Source organism: Cervus elaphus, chromosome 7 (genome assembly GCF_910594005.1).
Source record: "Cervus elaphus chromosome 7, mCerEla1.1, whole genome shotgun sequence".
Taxonomy (NCBI): Eukaryota; Metazoa; Chordata; class Mammalia; order Artiodactyla; family Cervidae; genus Cervus; species Cervus elaphus.
This window is the reverse complement of record NC_057821.1, coordinates 31,608,308-31,623,773: the sequence shown is the minus strand read 5'-3', so window position 1 is coordinate 31,623,773 and position 15,466 is coordinate 31,608,308. Positions and strand designations below refer to the sequence as shown.

General features: G+C 39.3%; 2 non-coding genes across 2 annotated transcripts; both read left to right on the top strand.

Annotated features, from left to right (window-relative positions):
* Window positions 1–1,709: 1,709 nt before the first annotated feature.
* TRNAS-GCU lies at window positions 1,710–1,791 on the top strand. The gene has a single exon. It is a non-coding gene; the product is annotated as a tRNA-Ser (tRNA).
* Window positions 1,792–9,231: 7,440 nt separating this feature from the next.
* On the top strand, window positions 9,232–9,303 carry TRNAP-CGG. Its single transcript has one exon. It is a non-coding gene; the product is annotated as a tRNA-Pro (tRNA).
* The last annotated feature ends 6,163 nt before the right edge of the window (window positions 9,304–15,466 follow it).

Below are 15,466 nucleotides of genomic sequence, written 5' to 3'. Positions count from 1 at the left end.
ACACTAATAAATATTCTAGTAAGTATTCTTATTGAACAAATGAAAGGATATACAAAATAATACACTGCCTGAGATAAACTTTGCAATAATATGGAAAACCAGTTTGACAACATGTTGATAATTGTTAAAGCATGTGTCAAGCATACTTGAGACACTTAACTCTTTCCTATTCTCTTAATAATTTCTTTTGGGACTTTAATTAGATATATGGTAGAACTTCTCTCCTAAACAATCTTTCTTATCCCTCTTCCTTCATTTCCAACTATTTGTATCAGTGAATAGTATTTTACATAGTTCCCTCAAATCTTACTTTCAGTTTCCTAATTCTCTCTTCTGCTCTATCTAATAAATCTGTTTATGTATATGTTTTCAGTGTTTTAAGTTTCAAATTCCTCTTTAATAATTTCAAATACTTGAGTTAGTGTATTACTTGCCCAATGATTCACCACTACTTTCTGAGAAAGCACTATGTATTTTTGACATTTGTTGTTGTTGTTGTTAATTATACTGTTCTTCCTTGTGAAAATATAATAACTCCTTTATCCTTTGCTATCAGAATTGACAACAGGATGAGTCATATGATTGCTTTGCACGCCTCCTTGCCTTTGCTCAGGCCCTTTCCTCTCAGCCTGCGACAACCACATTCTTCGCGCCCACTAGAAAACTTGCTGGTCAAGACTCTCCTTCAATATTATCTTCTTTCCCCAGGCATTTATGATCAATCTGATTAGTCAGAATTACTTCCTATTCTTATTCGTTCATCTATCTGTCGTGTTTATTCTTTTTTTTTTTTTTTTCCAGTGGGTTTGTCATACATTGATATGAATCAGCCATGGATTTACATGTATTCCCAATCCCGATCCCCCCTCCCTGTCATGTTTATTCTTATGAAACAAGGAAGCGGATGGAGCTGAACACTCCGCCCCCACCCCCCACCCCGAGCCCCCCACCCCGCCTTTCTTTCTTTGAATTATTTCTCGCTAGTGTTGAGTTTCTTGTTTTCGGTACCAGAACGCCTGGAAAACCTAGTGAAAGTTGGACAAACTCTCCTTTGAAAACACTCAGGTAGTGGAGTGGGGAGGATCAGAATTCGTGGTTCCTCTGATGAGGATGACCGGGGAGAAGAGCCCCGCGAAGCTAATGATTCTTCTTTATGCAATTTCACCCTAAGCTTTTGAACAACCGTCAATAACACTGAACAGAAATTGAGCCCTAGTCAGATCCATCGTCTAATTTTCCAGACTGTTTTATTAACCACAAATTAGGAGTCCAAATTCGCCAGCTTCGCCGAGGTCGACTCCAGTGGACCCGGCTCCGGGAACCTTTGCCCCGGGGGACTTCCGGCAGCGCGCTCGAACCCGGGACCAGGCTCCCCTGACAGCAAACTGTGGTTCAGTCCAGGTTCAGTCCCTGCCGGGAACGAGACAGCCCCAGAAAGGGAGTGAAAGCCCAGGCAACTGTGTTTCTACCACGTCCCCACCACTTTTAATAAGACTCCTGTGAAAGCTAAGCCTGGTTTTTTGTTTTTTGTTTTTTCTCCCGTCGCAGCTTTTGCAGTTCGGCGCTTTGTCCATTCGCGTGGAAGCCAACCGCCTCTACGTCCCCAGACGTCTCCAAACCATCTCTTTCCTAAATATCATTCTATCTACGGTAGACGGTTCCCAAGTATAAACTCTGAAATAAAGCACGCTAAGAAGCGCGTGCACGACGACGAGGTGGCCGAGTGGTTAAGGCGATGGACTGCTAATCCATTGTGCTTTGCACGCGTGGGTTCGAATCCCACCTTCGTCGGGGGTGTACTTTTGATAGAAGCAACCGGGTGTGTTTTCGAAAGCTTCCTAGCATTTCCAGTTGGGTCACGCTCTCTTCAAGTATTTGCTCAGTATTCCGAGTTTGGCCTGATAAAGGCTACCTCCCTCTCCATTTTCTATGAACTCTGTCATATTTCCTCCCCTCTTAAAGTGTGAAAGTTCCTACATTTAAGGCGCTGACTGCTTAAACAGGTTTTGGAGATTATTCCTCAGCTTTAACCAATCCAACATATTGTTCTCTTGACGTTTAGCAGAGGAGCTTTTGTTTTCAACCAGTTCATAATTAGGAGAATTAATTGGCTAAGGGTTTTGAACTCTATATAGGCTCAGACGGTAAAGAATCCCGATTTCGATCCCTGGGGCCGGAAGATCCCCTGGAGAAGAGAATGACTACTCACTCCAATATTCTTGCTTTGGAAATTCCACAGATGGAGGAGCTGGGAGGGCTGTGGGGTCTCAAAGAGTCGGATACAACTGAGTGACTAACACTTTGAACTCTATGTATCTTTTTAACCAGTAACCAATTTTGTTTCCAAATTTGTTGTTTATTATTTTCTTCCAACGCTGCCATTCATACTTGAGTAAGCCAGGTTCTTTCATACAAAGAACAATCTAGTTCCACAGTGATTTTAGTATATTCATACAACATTAGAGTACAGGGTTCAGTTCAGTCGCTCAGTCGTGTCCAACTCTTTGCAACCCCATGGATTGCAGCATGCCAGACTTTCTTGCCCATCACCAACTCCTGGAGCTTGCTCAAACATGAGTTGATGATGCCATCTAACCATCTCATCCTCTGTCGTCTCCTTCTCCTCCTGCCTTCAATCTTGCCCAGCATCGGGGTCTTTTCCAATGAGTCAGTTCTTTGCATCAGGTGACCAAAGTATTGGAGCATCAACTTCAACATCAGTCCTTCCAATGAATATTCAGAACTGATTTTCTTTCTTGACTGGTTTGATTTCCTTTTTGTTCAAGGGATTTTTCAAGAGTCTTCTCCAACACCATAGTTCAAAAGAATCAATTCTTCAGCGCTCAGTTTTCTTTAAGGTCCAACTCTCCCACCCATACATGACCACTGGAAAAACCATATCTTTGACTAGACAGACCTTTGTTGGTAAGGTAATGTCTCTGCTTTTTAATATGCTTTCTAGTTTGGTCATAACTTCTCTTCCAAGGAGCAAGCATCTTTTAATTTCATGGCTGCAGTCACCATCTGCAGTGATTTTGGAGCTCAAGAAGTATAGGGTATGTCTACATAAATGTTTCAAGTCTATCCAGTTAGGAGAATGATTGGAGGTTTTTTCCCTCTTCAAATTTCAAATGGTTTTTTCCTATTACGTTATCTTCTCTTTTCAGATTATTATCTTTTTTTCAAATTATTATCTTTAACATTATTTAGTAAAAATATTTTTTCTAAACTCTTCCTTTTTGGAAAAAAAAAAGTAAAAGTAAAAGCATTTTATTGTGGCAATTTTAAAACATGTTGAAAATTAGACATAATATTTTAAAATATCCACAAACTCAACTCATCTCAGATCTTCAAATAATCCCCTCTACTGCCTGGCCCACAGGTCTCCTCCTGGTTTGCTTTTCCGAATTCCTGTCTTTGGAAAACTAAAAAATCATCAGGAAACAAACTTCGTAGCAACTTCTCCATATCCCCTCCCTCCCCTGCAGCCTGCAGTTTCCCCCTATCCCCCACCCCATGCCCCCAGTGATTACCATCTACAAACTTCATTAAGCTTGCTTGAAAACACTTAACATTTAGAGTCTTTGGCTATTTATGAAGAGGAGAAAAAGCAACTGCATTAACAGGAAAGGGAATCTATGGATCTTTTAAACCAGCACCAGTGACCTCTTTTGCTGTCTTCTAGACACTGCCTGGAGAATCCCAGGGACAGAGGAGCCTGGTGGGCTGCCGTCTATGGGGTCGCACATAGTCGGACACGACTGAAGCAACTTAGCAGCAGCAGCAGCAGACACTGTCTTGGAGAAGGAAATGGCAACCCACTCCAGTATTCTTGCCTAGAGAATCCTGTAGATGGAAGAGCCTGGTGGGCTGCTGTCCATAGGCTTGCACAGAGTCGGAGACGACTGGGGCGACTTAGCAGCAGCAGCAGACACTGTCTATCATGGGGATCCAGTATCCTTCTTCCAACACTGAATGATTTTTCCTTATCAATGAATATGGTAGTTTTAAATTATTTTTAAGATGGCCACTTTAGGTTCTCAGATGTTTCTTCCAAATTGTTCCTGACCTTTGGTGGTGAATGGAAGGTGTGGCAGGAGTCTGCATGAGTGCTAAGACTCTTCAGTTGTGTCTGACTTTGTGCGACCCTATGGACCATAGCCAGCCAGGCTCCTCTGTCCATGGACTTCTCTAGGCAAGAATGCTGGAGTGGGTTGCCATTTCCTTCTCCAACAATAAAAATAGGAAACCTGAATCTCTTGGGGAGCTGTGCTGTGGCAACTGCTCATCATCACAGCGCCTCCTACTCATTATTAATCATTTACTATACTTTGGAATGTTTCCGGGCTCAGCAAATTATGCATTAGGTAGAGGAGAGAAATATTCTTTAGGGCTAAGGAGCCGTGTGTGTGTGTGTGTGTGTGTGTGTGTTAGTTGCTTAGTCACGTCCTACTCTTGGCGACCCCATGGACTGTATTCTACCAGGCTCCCCAATTCATGAAATTTTCCAGGCAAGAGAACTGGAGTGCGTTGCCATTTCCTTCTCCAAGAAGCCCTTTACCCCTATTGAAGTCAAAGCTTAGAATGTTGACATCTTGACAACAGTGAGAGTTAGGCTCTGAATACTGGGGCTTGGGGAAATATAAACAGGACCTGGCTGCTGCCGTTCTGCCAGAACACCACCTAATGCTGCACAGAGCTACCAAGGTGAGTATACCTAACAACTATGGATGGGACTGCCTTTGGTTTTGGAAGGGAGGCTATTTGGGGCAGGGCTGGTGAGGAACAGAGAGAAGAGTCTGAGCTCTTTTGTCACTTATGGGAGAGGAAGGTGCCAGATTCAGGTGAAGAACAGCTAATCATTTCCCAGCTGCCATCCAGAAACATCTGCTTTTTTCTGGTCCATGAGGGAGTTGATCCACTAGATTTAGATTCTTCAAGGCAGTATCTGAGTTTAACCCATTTTGAAAGTCTCAAACAAGAAAAATGCTTACTAGTGACATATATAGATATAGATATAGACATAGACATAGACATAGATATACGGGTGCATGCATGCTCAGTTGCTTCAGTTGTGTCCAGCTCTGTGCGACCCTATGGACCATAGCCAGCCAGGCTCCTCTGCCCATGGCACTCTCCAGGCAAGAATACTGGAGTGGGTTGCCAGGGGATCTTTCCGACCCAGTAATTGAACCCAGATATATAGATGGTGATAAATGAAGTCTTTAGGTCAGAATCAGAAGTAAGGCGTTACATTACCAAGATTAAGTATTTACAACTTCTGGCAACTCTCTTCTTGATGTTGAATCCATGTTCCTTCATTACAGACTTGAAAAATAATCTCACTAGTGAAGACTTAAACATCACTAGGCTGCCTGGACAGATATCTTACTGAACTTTGGGGTTATGCTGGTTCTCATACAGCAAGGCTCTGCCAAAAATCTTCAGGAGGAGTAAACCATGTTCGCAGATTGCCTTTAGTTGATCCTTAAATGCTAGCTGTAAAAGCCTTGCAAAGGTTTTTGTTTGTTCTTTTAAGAAATATATGTAACTTCTCATCTCTCCCAGTGAACAGAGTAGACATAAAAGTATCACCTGCCCAGTCCATCTGGTTGTAAATAGCAAACAAAAAAATCCTCATTCTGAAAACTGCTATGGGTGTCTCGGAGTGGGGTGCCTGTCAAGTAACTACTTAATCAGAAACAGAGAAAGAGGAAATGTAAATTTTTCAGTTTATTGTTTCTCTTGAAAGATGACATGTGTCTTACTGGAGCTGATAACATTAACGGTAACCTTGAAATTCAAATCCACCCATTTATCTTAGGAGAGACTGAGGTCCTTAATAAAGATATCATTCAACATGGGTTGACTTGAATTCTCAGGTCATCAGCTTTTTAAATTCATAGAGAAGAAGAATCTCCTCAAATGTCCCTCCTAATTGTCCCCTAACTTCTTCTGCATCATTAACACATACTTTCACAATGATAATTCCATGCCTCATTTGATTACTTATTTATAAACTGTTTATTTAACATTGTTTTACAGGCACAAAGCCTGGTGATTTAGATAATAGGTGGTGAGTGAGTAAGTTACCCGTGTAGTTTATATATCCAGGCCTCACACTTAAGTGGAGAGTGAAAATCAAGAAGCAACGGCATCACAGTTCAATGAGTTCAGTGAGAGCTTATTACGCAAGGGAAGTCTAAGCTTGTGGTTTAATCTGTTCAGGCAGCTATAAAAGAATATCATAGACTGGGTAGTTTAAATCACGTGTATGTGGTCATGTGAAACATTCAGAAGGTAATGGTCACAGAATCAGGTGGATTGTGTAATGTGGGAGAGAAATAATGTGCTGGACATGTAGATGTTGGAATCACCACCTTCTATAAATCAACTGAGAGAGCAGAAAAATAACGTGACAAACAGAAAAGGCATGAATTGAAAAGAATGCATAAATAGAACCATGTACTTTTACCCTTCAGTGATCCAGCTGTTCCTTTCCTTTTTAGTAAACCAGACAGAAGCCACAGACATGAAATACGTCATCCTTATATATTTGTTTTTTTTCAAAAGGTTTTCCCTGGGACTGTCCATGAAATTAGAAGATGATTTGGAGTGATCTCATCCAGGGAATAATCTTCCTATTACTGTATCTGGCATTGGAGGGAACTTCTTTTTGTTTGTGGCCATGTATATGTGTCTGTTACAGGAAGACAGGAAAAAACCTGTAGACCTTATTCTTATTCACCTGCCTTTTGCTAACACAATGACATTTTGTACCAAAGGAATCTCAGATATAATATCAGCTTTTCGTTTCAGTAACTCTCCATGTGGTGGTGGTTGTAGAGCTGTGGTGTATCTGGTGAGAGTGGCGTGTGGTCTTTCAGTCTGTACCATCCATCTCCCAGCATGGTTCAAGTCATCACCAGTCATCCCAGGACTACTTTATGGAGAAAGCTCAAACCACTGACTACATGGCAAATTCTTCCCTATCTCCCCCTCTTCTGGATCCTTAATTTCCTGATAAGCTCTAACTTGCTCTAACATCACAACAGGCAATAGTATGAACAAATCTGGAAATAAACCATATGTTGAGTATTGCTATATGCTACCATCTAGGCAAATAGTTTGGTGGCTTTTCCTCACTATCATGTCTCTGCAGGACATCTTCTTCCAGGTTCTCACGGGCTGGAGCAGTGGGTACATGGCTTTTCATTTGTATAAGCCGCATAAGTATGTCCTCTAATTTCAGAGCTCCAGGTTTCCAAAACACTCCACCCCAGAAATCAGAGCTACTGAAAGTGTTCTCATTCTCATGATCTGTTTCCTTTTCTTGTGTTGGGCAGATTCCATTTTTTCCCTCCTATTTAGGTTTATTCCTGATTAAATAATAACATATTATCAAATATTAAAATATTTCTAACATTTGGCTTTGCTAGTCTCAGCCTCTTCGTGTTGATCAGCAGGAATGTCTACCTAGCTAACTGCTGGTACACTGGAAAACTGGGAAAACTACTTTTTATATCGATTCCTCTAGTAACTAAAGGGAGATTACTCAGTCACTTTTATTTTGCCCAGAAAAAATTCTGTCCAGCATAAATTAGAGGCTAAGACTTGTAATTAAGATAAAGGACACAGTTTTGTGATGTTAGGTTCATTAACAGGACGACTCAATTCATTATTTTAAAGTATTTAAGTTCTGAAAAAGCCTTAAAATATGCATCTGGGAGGTTTGAATTTTTCCCTTTTTACCTCTCACTTTTTATCATCCAATTTTGAAGCTGTGATCTAACACAGTAGGCTGGGGAGAAGAGAAAATTGGGTGCATTTCTTAAAGGATAACCAAAATAAAAAATCAAGAAATGCAGAGTGAGAGTGAGGGTGGAAAATAAACCACTTCCTTGTAGTTTCATCCTGTTGTAGTCACTGCCTGTCCCAAGGAATTCATGGAAACTTCAGAGGTGGAAAAAAATTCAGAGTTGTAATCTAGGTGCCTACTTTGCAGACTAGGACTTGAATCCTATATCCTCAGTTTAAAACATTGATGTACTCTTGACCGAACTACAAAAACTCTAAAGTATCTTAGAATTAAAAGATAATAGAATCTGTAGCTGCCATGTGAGTTATTTCATGTCCTTTTGAGGATTAATTCAGGCACTCTTTGATTACACACAAAACACCAGCCTTTAATGTGCACTTTGTGTAAAATCCCAATTTTTATGCCTTTCAAATATATATTCCATCTTTGCTGATCAAAAGTTTCCTCATACATGGTGTTATGGGGAAAGTAGAAAAACATTGGTAGGAAACTTTATTTAAAAATTAATTGAGTTGATGAACCAGCTTTCAAAGGAGCTAGACTTCAAATTCCTTTCTCTGAATCCTTACTGAAATGCCAAAATTTTCTTCTAAAGCTAAAGATACATACAAGAGGCAGCCAAACTAAGCATTCATCTGCCAGCATTGCCTTTTTTCCAGCGAAGTCTTATGAGAAACTCAGAAAGCAGAGATGCCAATCTATAAAAAATTTGAAGACAGCTGCTTGCACCGAAGAGAAGATCTTTGGGAATCTTTTTCTAAAGTGTTAAATCTTTGAAGGATTCTGTTCTTAGTTCTAACAGAATATAGAGATTTCAAAGTCATAAAACAGATGCAAAACAATGATGACCTGTGCTTGGGGTACAATACTGGCTTAGGGGTCCACATATTGAAATAATATCTTGACAAAAATGCTTACTTATGACTAAGCAAGTTTTCAAGGGACTTGTCAAAGAAAATGTCAATTTCCTCTATGAAAGTAAAGTATAGAACTCAAATTATTTGTCACACCACGAAGTACATAATGAAATCTGGAATCCATACTTCTTTAGACAAATTGCGAATCAAATCGAAAACTAACAATATTGTGGGTCAGTTATATTTCAATTTAAAAAATCTGGTTCAAAAACAGAGTACTTTCTTAATGTGACCTTTATGATATAATCTTGTCAGTTAAGTCATAGATTAGTATACAGGTGGAACTCACTTTGTAGTGGTTACTGTATAATGGACAAGAGGAAGGATGAAAACCTTAGTAACTTGGGCCTAAATTAAAAGGCCATCATAAGACCCCCAAATGTATATTAGTTGCTATTTAAATATAGGGGGCTCATACTTGACTTCGTGTGGGGGGGCAAGAAAATTGATTCTAGTTCTTCTTATATTAAACATGGGCAGATGGGTCATGCAAGTGGCTCGTTGGTCTAGGGGTATGATTCTCGCTTCGGGTGCGAGAGGTCCCGGGTTCAAATCCCGGACGAGCCCACTTCCTTTTCCAATAAATAGTGAGGAAAAGTATTTTCTCTAATATTCTTGCCGAAAAGATGGGATTTCATTGCATTGACAATGGGATTGTCTTCCGAGCAGCTGGGTACTTAATTCCAGCTCCCCTTGATTGGGAGGTATCTGGAGTGTTGATGCTAGTTCGCAGACGCTTCCCCCACAGTTCCTGTTCTCCTGTGGATCTCTTTCCAAAAGTAAAGAACGAAGGCCTTGGACACCTAGTTTGTGCCTACGTGTGTACGTGCCTACGTACGTACGTGTGCGTACTTGACTAGGTGGGGCGGAGCGGGGAAGTGTGAATTACGGTCCACCAGTACCTGCCTTCCTCTGGTAGAGATGTGGATTTGCATATCCACTGCTATCTCCGACTTGAGTGATCATTCTCCCACTGGCAGCAGTTACTGGTACCGCACTGGCTAAAGTAAAAGGCACTCCTAGTTGCTGCCGCCGCCACTCCCACTGTAATCAACGCTTGGGATGTAAACCTCTTTCTTTTCCTGCGTTGCACCTTGGAGCTGCACTCCCTGGCCAGAGTTTATTTACCTATTCATTCAACAAATGAATATTCAGTGAATACTACGTGTCTGCCTCTGCTGCATCCCAGGGATGCGGTGAGGGACCAGGAATAAAAAATTTTTTAAAACCAGTTTTTATTTCTATGGGATTTAATACCGCAAGTAACTAAAATTTTGCAATTACCTTGCGTCCTAAGAAGGAGTGTAGAATTCCCAGAGCACAACTATCCAGAGCCCACCTGTAGATTTCCGGGGAATATTGCCGGCCAGTTTGTCCACCGGGAGAGAAAAACCACGAAGAGAAATCACTAACACTTGGAAATTCCAGGGTTTCCCTACCCCAAACCTGGAAACTTGCCATACCTTCTCCTTGACCCCAAGAAACCTCTCAATTTGAAACTGTTGAAAACGTTCAAGTGAATTGATTAATGAAATTTGGAAGAAGAAGAAATAAGATGGAGAGGGAAGGTATTAATACAGTTACTTTGCTCATGCTAGCTAAATTAAGATATATCCTCAGGATAACCGTCTTAATGTGGTCGAAACAGAGTGAACACACACACAAACCACCACGGTTTCTTCCTTGCTTCTTGATAACCTAGAGACTCACCTGGCCCTGCTCATCTTGGTATTCTGAAATATTATCTCTTTTTTACCTTTCCTTGTTATTTTTTGTCTTTCTTTGATCAATTTTGGGAACCCAATAAGTATGAAGGTACACCTTTGGAGAAGGATTTCCTCCAACCTCTGTCCTTTAAGAATTTTCTCAGAATTCAAGAAGTCAGTTTTACATCATCTAAGCAGATTTAATGATCCTTTTCCAAGGGATTTTACTATCCCAAGAAGGATGAGTTAAAGATATTGCCTGATAGTAAATGGCAGAGGTAGATCACTTTACAAGTGAAGCCCACAGTCAATAAACTAGACTCCTAATCTCATTTTCAGTCATTTTTAGGGCCTAATTATATCTGCAGACCAGCAATCAAAGATCACTAGACATCTAAAGTGAATGTCTACCATGAAAGACAGAGATGAACATGAACTAAAAAAACAGAGGAAATATTATGCAGAGAGGAGAAAGAAAATCTCAGGCATGTTATTACATCTATTCTTGTTTTAAAAGAGGCTGCTGTTCAAGGTAACTCTTGAGTACAGAAGTCTCAAAGTTGAAATTGTGGGAGTAGACAGGAAAAACTTAATAGAATAGTTGAAATAAAATGTAAAGGACTTTTTCCAGAATGTAGAGTAATAATATAAGGGCACACTCCTGCAGTCATGCTCCTTCATATTTACCCAAATGAGCTGAAAATCTATGTCCACAAAAAGACCTGCACATGAATGTTTAAAGCAACTTTATTCATAATTGTCAATACTTGAAAGTAACCAAAATGCCCTTCAATACATTAATGGATAAACAAACTGGGGTACATCAATACAATGGAATATTAGTAATAAAAAGAACTAAACTATCAAGTCACAAAAAGACATGCAGGAAACTTAAAAAACATATTACTAAGTGAAAGAAGCCAATTTGAAAAGGCTGCATACTGTGTGATTCCAACTATATGACTTTCTGGGAAAAGTAAAGATATAGAAACAGTAAAAATACCAGTAGTTGTAGGGGATGTGTGGATGAAGAAGATGTGGAACACAGGGCAATATAACTATTCTGTGCGATACTGTAATGATGGATCCATGTCATTATACATTTGTCAAACCCAAAGAATGTCTAAAGTGAAGAGTAAACCCTAACATGAAGAATGTTAATAATAATGTATTAATATTGGTTCATCAGTTGTAACAAATGAACCAAATAATATAAGATGTAAATCATAGGAGAAGCTGTGGGGGACAATAGGTGTTACGTGTGGACTCTGTACTTTTTAATTAATTTTTCTGTACACCTAAAACTGCCTTAAAAATAGAGTCTATTAAAAAATATAAACAGATTGTAACTAGGAGAGAATAATACTTTTTGGAAAGCAGAGGAAACATCCCAGAGGTTTAAAGTCCAATTATAAAATATTCTAGGGAAAAAAAGGTAAAGTGAGAGAATACAGAACACATAAGTGAGAAAATTGACAAAAAAGTAAGTTAATTTCTCAAACTGAAATAGATGATTTTTCCAAATTTAATGATGTAGTAGAGCTCCCAGAACAGTGAATGAAAATAGATACACACAAAGGCATATCTTTCAGACATTTGAGTACATTGAAGACAAAGAAATCATCTTGAAAGAGAAAAAAACTAATTACAAATGAAACATAGTAATTAGAATGACTTTGTAATTCTCAAAAGCAATACTGAAGTCTAGAAGAAAATGGAGAACTCTTTCAAAATCCTGAAAGAAAATATTCCCTAGCATTCCATACCCAACCAAATATTTAAGCAAGTGTCAGAGAAATATAAAAGATATTCTCCAACACCAAAATATTAAAAAATCTTATATCTCCATTGAAATCTTTCTCAGGAAGACATCAGGATGAAAACTGTATAGCTAGTACAGAAAACACCCAATTTCTTTTTTTGTCAAAGCTTTTTTAGTTATTTGTGGTAATTTGAGAAAAAGCTTTAACATTCAGGAAACAAAAATATCATGAGAGACCAGTAAATGGTATTTTCCAATCATAATATATGAACAGTGATACTAATTCAATAAATATTATGATATAAGTAAATTCAGAAAAAAAAATCAATAGTAAGGGTATCTGTATATGGTGTTATTTAAGGCAAGGAAAGAGAAATGAATCTTCTTTTTATTTAAGAAGTAATCAATAGAAAATACTAAACTGAAAAAAATTTGAAAGTAGAAATAAAAGCATCTGTATTAATTAAGACACAATTTGGTCTCTGTAACAAAGACCCCAAAGAACTGTACGTTAAAGGAAGAAGAAAGATAGCATTAAGTCATGTCTGACTCTTGCAATCCCATGAACTGTAGCCTGTCAGTCCCCTCTGTCCATGGGATTCTCCAGGCAAGAATACTGAAGTGGGTTGCCATTTCCTTCTCCAGGGGATCCTCCGGACCCAGGAATTGAATCCAGGTCTCCCACACTGCTTTTTCCAACTGAGCTACACAGGAAGCCTTCATGATCTCTCATGTAACAGTCTGAAGGTATAATCAATCCGAGAGTGATACTTTGGCTCTAGGGTGTTGGTTCTAATCTTCTATCTCATGGTTCCCACCTTCCTATGGGTTACTGTTTCCAATCTCTTTATAATTCATGACACCTTCATTCCTATAATGCTGCTTTTTCCAGCAATCAGATACAGTCAGAAGAGAGAAATGAATGGTATTTCTTTCCTCTTCTGAACATAACTTGAAAGCTTTACATCCACTTTATCTCTAATGCCCTGGTTTAGAAATTGGCCACATGGCCACGCATCAGGGAAAGTTGTGCACTGTAATTTTTTCATGGATGTCTATGAACGCTACCAAATTTCCGTTTCTTGGAAGGAAAGAACAAATACCGATGGTAACTAGCCATCTCTGCCATAGCATGATATGTGGAAACATGCTGGTAAAACAAAAACAACACAAACAAAAAGCCAAATGACTGAAAATCTTTGCCTCTACCAAAGGGGGAAGAGAACCACTTTCTAACACACACATATTTCTGAAGTACTTGAGATTTTGAAACATATAATTTTAAACATCTTAATTTAAAAAAAAAAAAAAAGCTTTAAGCTGAGAACCAAGGGTGGATAAAAACATTTATCCAGGTTAAAATGAAAAAGGGCAAGAGCACTCCATGAGGGAAAATGTCTTGTTGGAAGAAAGGGGAAATAAATTTTTCTTAATACAATATTGTGAATTGGACTGAGCATGAAAAATAAGGTGGAGGGACATGGGTTAAATTGAGGTGAAGATCCAGGCAGAACAATGCAGCCTATATTAAAATATAAGGATTTTTCCAAAAATATTTTAAATTTATTTCTAAACAAAGGATAGTTGTTTTGCAATACTGTGTTGGTTTCTGCCATACTTCAGTATGAATCAGCCATAGGTAAACATATGTCCCCTACCTCTTGTCCCTCCCTCCCACCCCCACTCCCCAATTTTTTTTTTTTAAAGACTTTTCCAAGCAAGAAGAGAGATTGATTCTCTGGGACAAGTTAAGGGTGGTTTTTCACTGAAGAAAATGTTAGAGCAACCTAAGATAGTGTCCTCATGAAATGGAGTAGTACTGTATGATTGTTGCCCCACACTCCCCATGTCTTTTGCCTGCCTTTTGTCTGTGAAAACTTAGTCAAAGAATAAGTTTAATCAGAGAAGTGAGAAATGCTGAAACAAAGGAAAACAATCAAAGGAGACTAAATACTAACAATGCAGTCATTAAGCACAGTTAAGGGCCTTTCTCAAAGGCTGTAGATAATATTCTGAGCCATATCCTGTGAGCTGTCTTATAGATTCCAAAACATCAGGTGGAAAGGTTAACTACAGGATGACCAGACTGTACCCAGGACATGAGCTACCACAATTCTGAGCTGACCGCAAAGAAATGGGAACAAGTGCACCCTGGAACTGAGGATTAACTGTACCTAAAACAATCAAGATGATGCTGGTCAGACCACTGATGACCAATTCGAAGATAACTGTTAGAGATGACTGTGCTGCTTCTGCATGCAGCCCCTCCACCAAGGACTCTTTCTATAAATGCTTTCAACCCCTGCTTGTGGGGGTGGGGGGAGAGTGGGGAGTCGGCCTTTGGACAGGTGTCCGCCACCCCTATGCTCACTTGCCAGCAACTGAAATAAAGCAAACTTTCCTTTCCACCAACCTGGCCTGTTTACTGGCTTTTGAGCAGTGAGCAGTCAGACCCCCTCCCCATGCACCTTTAGGTAACACTCACACTAAGAGTGTGAAAATGAAGCAGGAATCTGTTCCTATAGGATTTCTTCCATGTTTGCTGTTGTTCATCCTGTGATTGATTTACTTAATCTTCACAAGAAAAATTTTCATGACCAGGTTCCATTCTCAGATTTATTGATGTTTCCTGACCAGCCTCTCACATGCTTCAGCACAACAGCCACAGTGATTTCCAACAGTTTTCTAGATATTCTTCAGCTTTGAGCACACCCTTTCCTCAGTCTGGGACACCCTCATTTTTCTCACCTCTAGAAAATTTGCTCAAGGCTCAGCTTCAGTATTACCATCTTTTCTCAGGCATTTATGATTCATTATAATTAGAGTTAGTCTGTACTCATGTTCATTCATGTGCATGTTATTCATTCCATGAAACAATCAAACCAAAGTTCCCCAAAGACAGCTAAAATAGGTTTTTTCACTCTTTCCCAGAAACATTTTTTCAACTCATTTAAAAAAATGAGTCACTTAAAATTTTTAGCACTGCTCCCCTTGTAAGAGCAAATGAAAGTTGGGAAACATTTCCTCTAGAAAACCATTTAAGAAACACGCGGGTATTTGGAAGGAAAACGGAGTTCATGGCTCCTCTGATGCGGATGATCCGAGAGGAGAACTCCAAGAATTAAGGATTCTTTTCTACACAATTCACCCTGCAAAAGGGGCAATAACATTGAATAGAAATTGAGCCCTATTCAGATTCATCGTTTAATTTTCCGAATTATTTTATTAACCCCGAGTTAGGAGTCCACATTCGTCAGCTTCC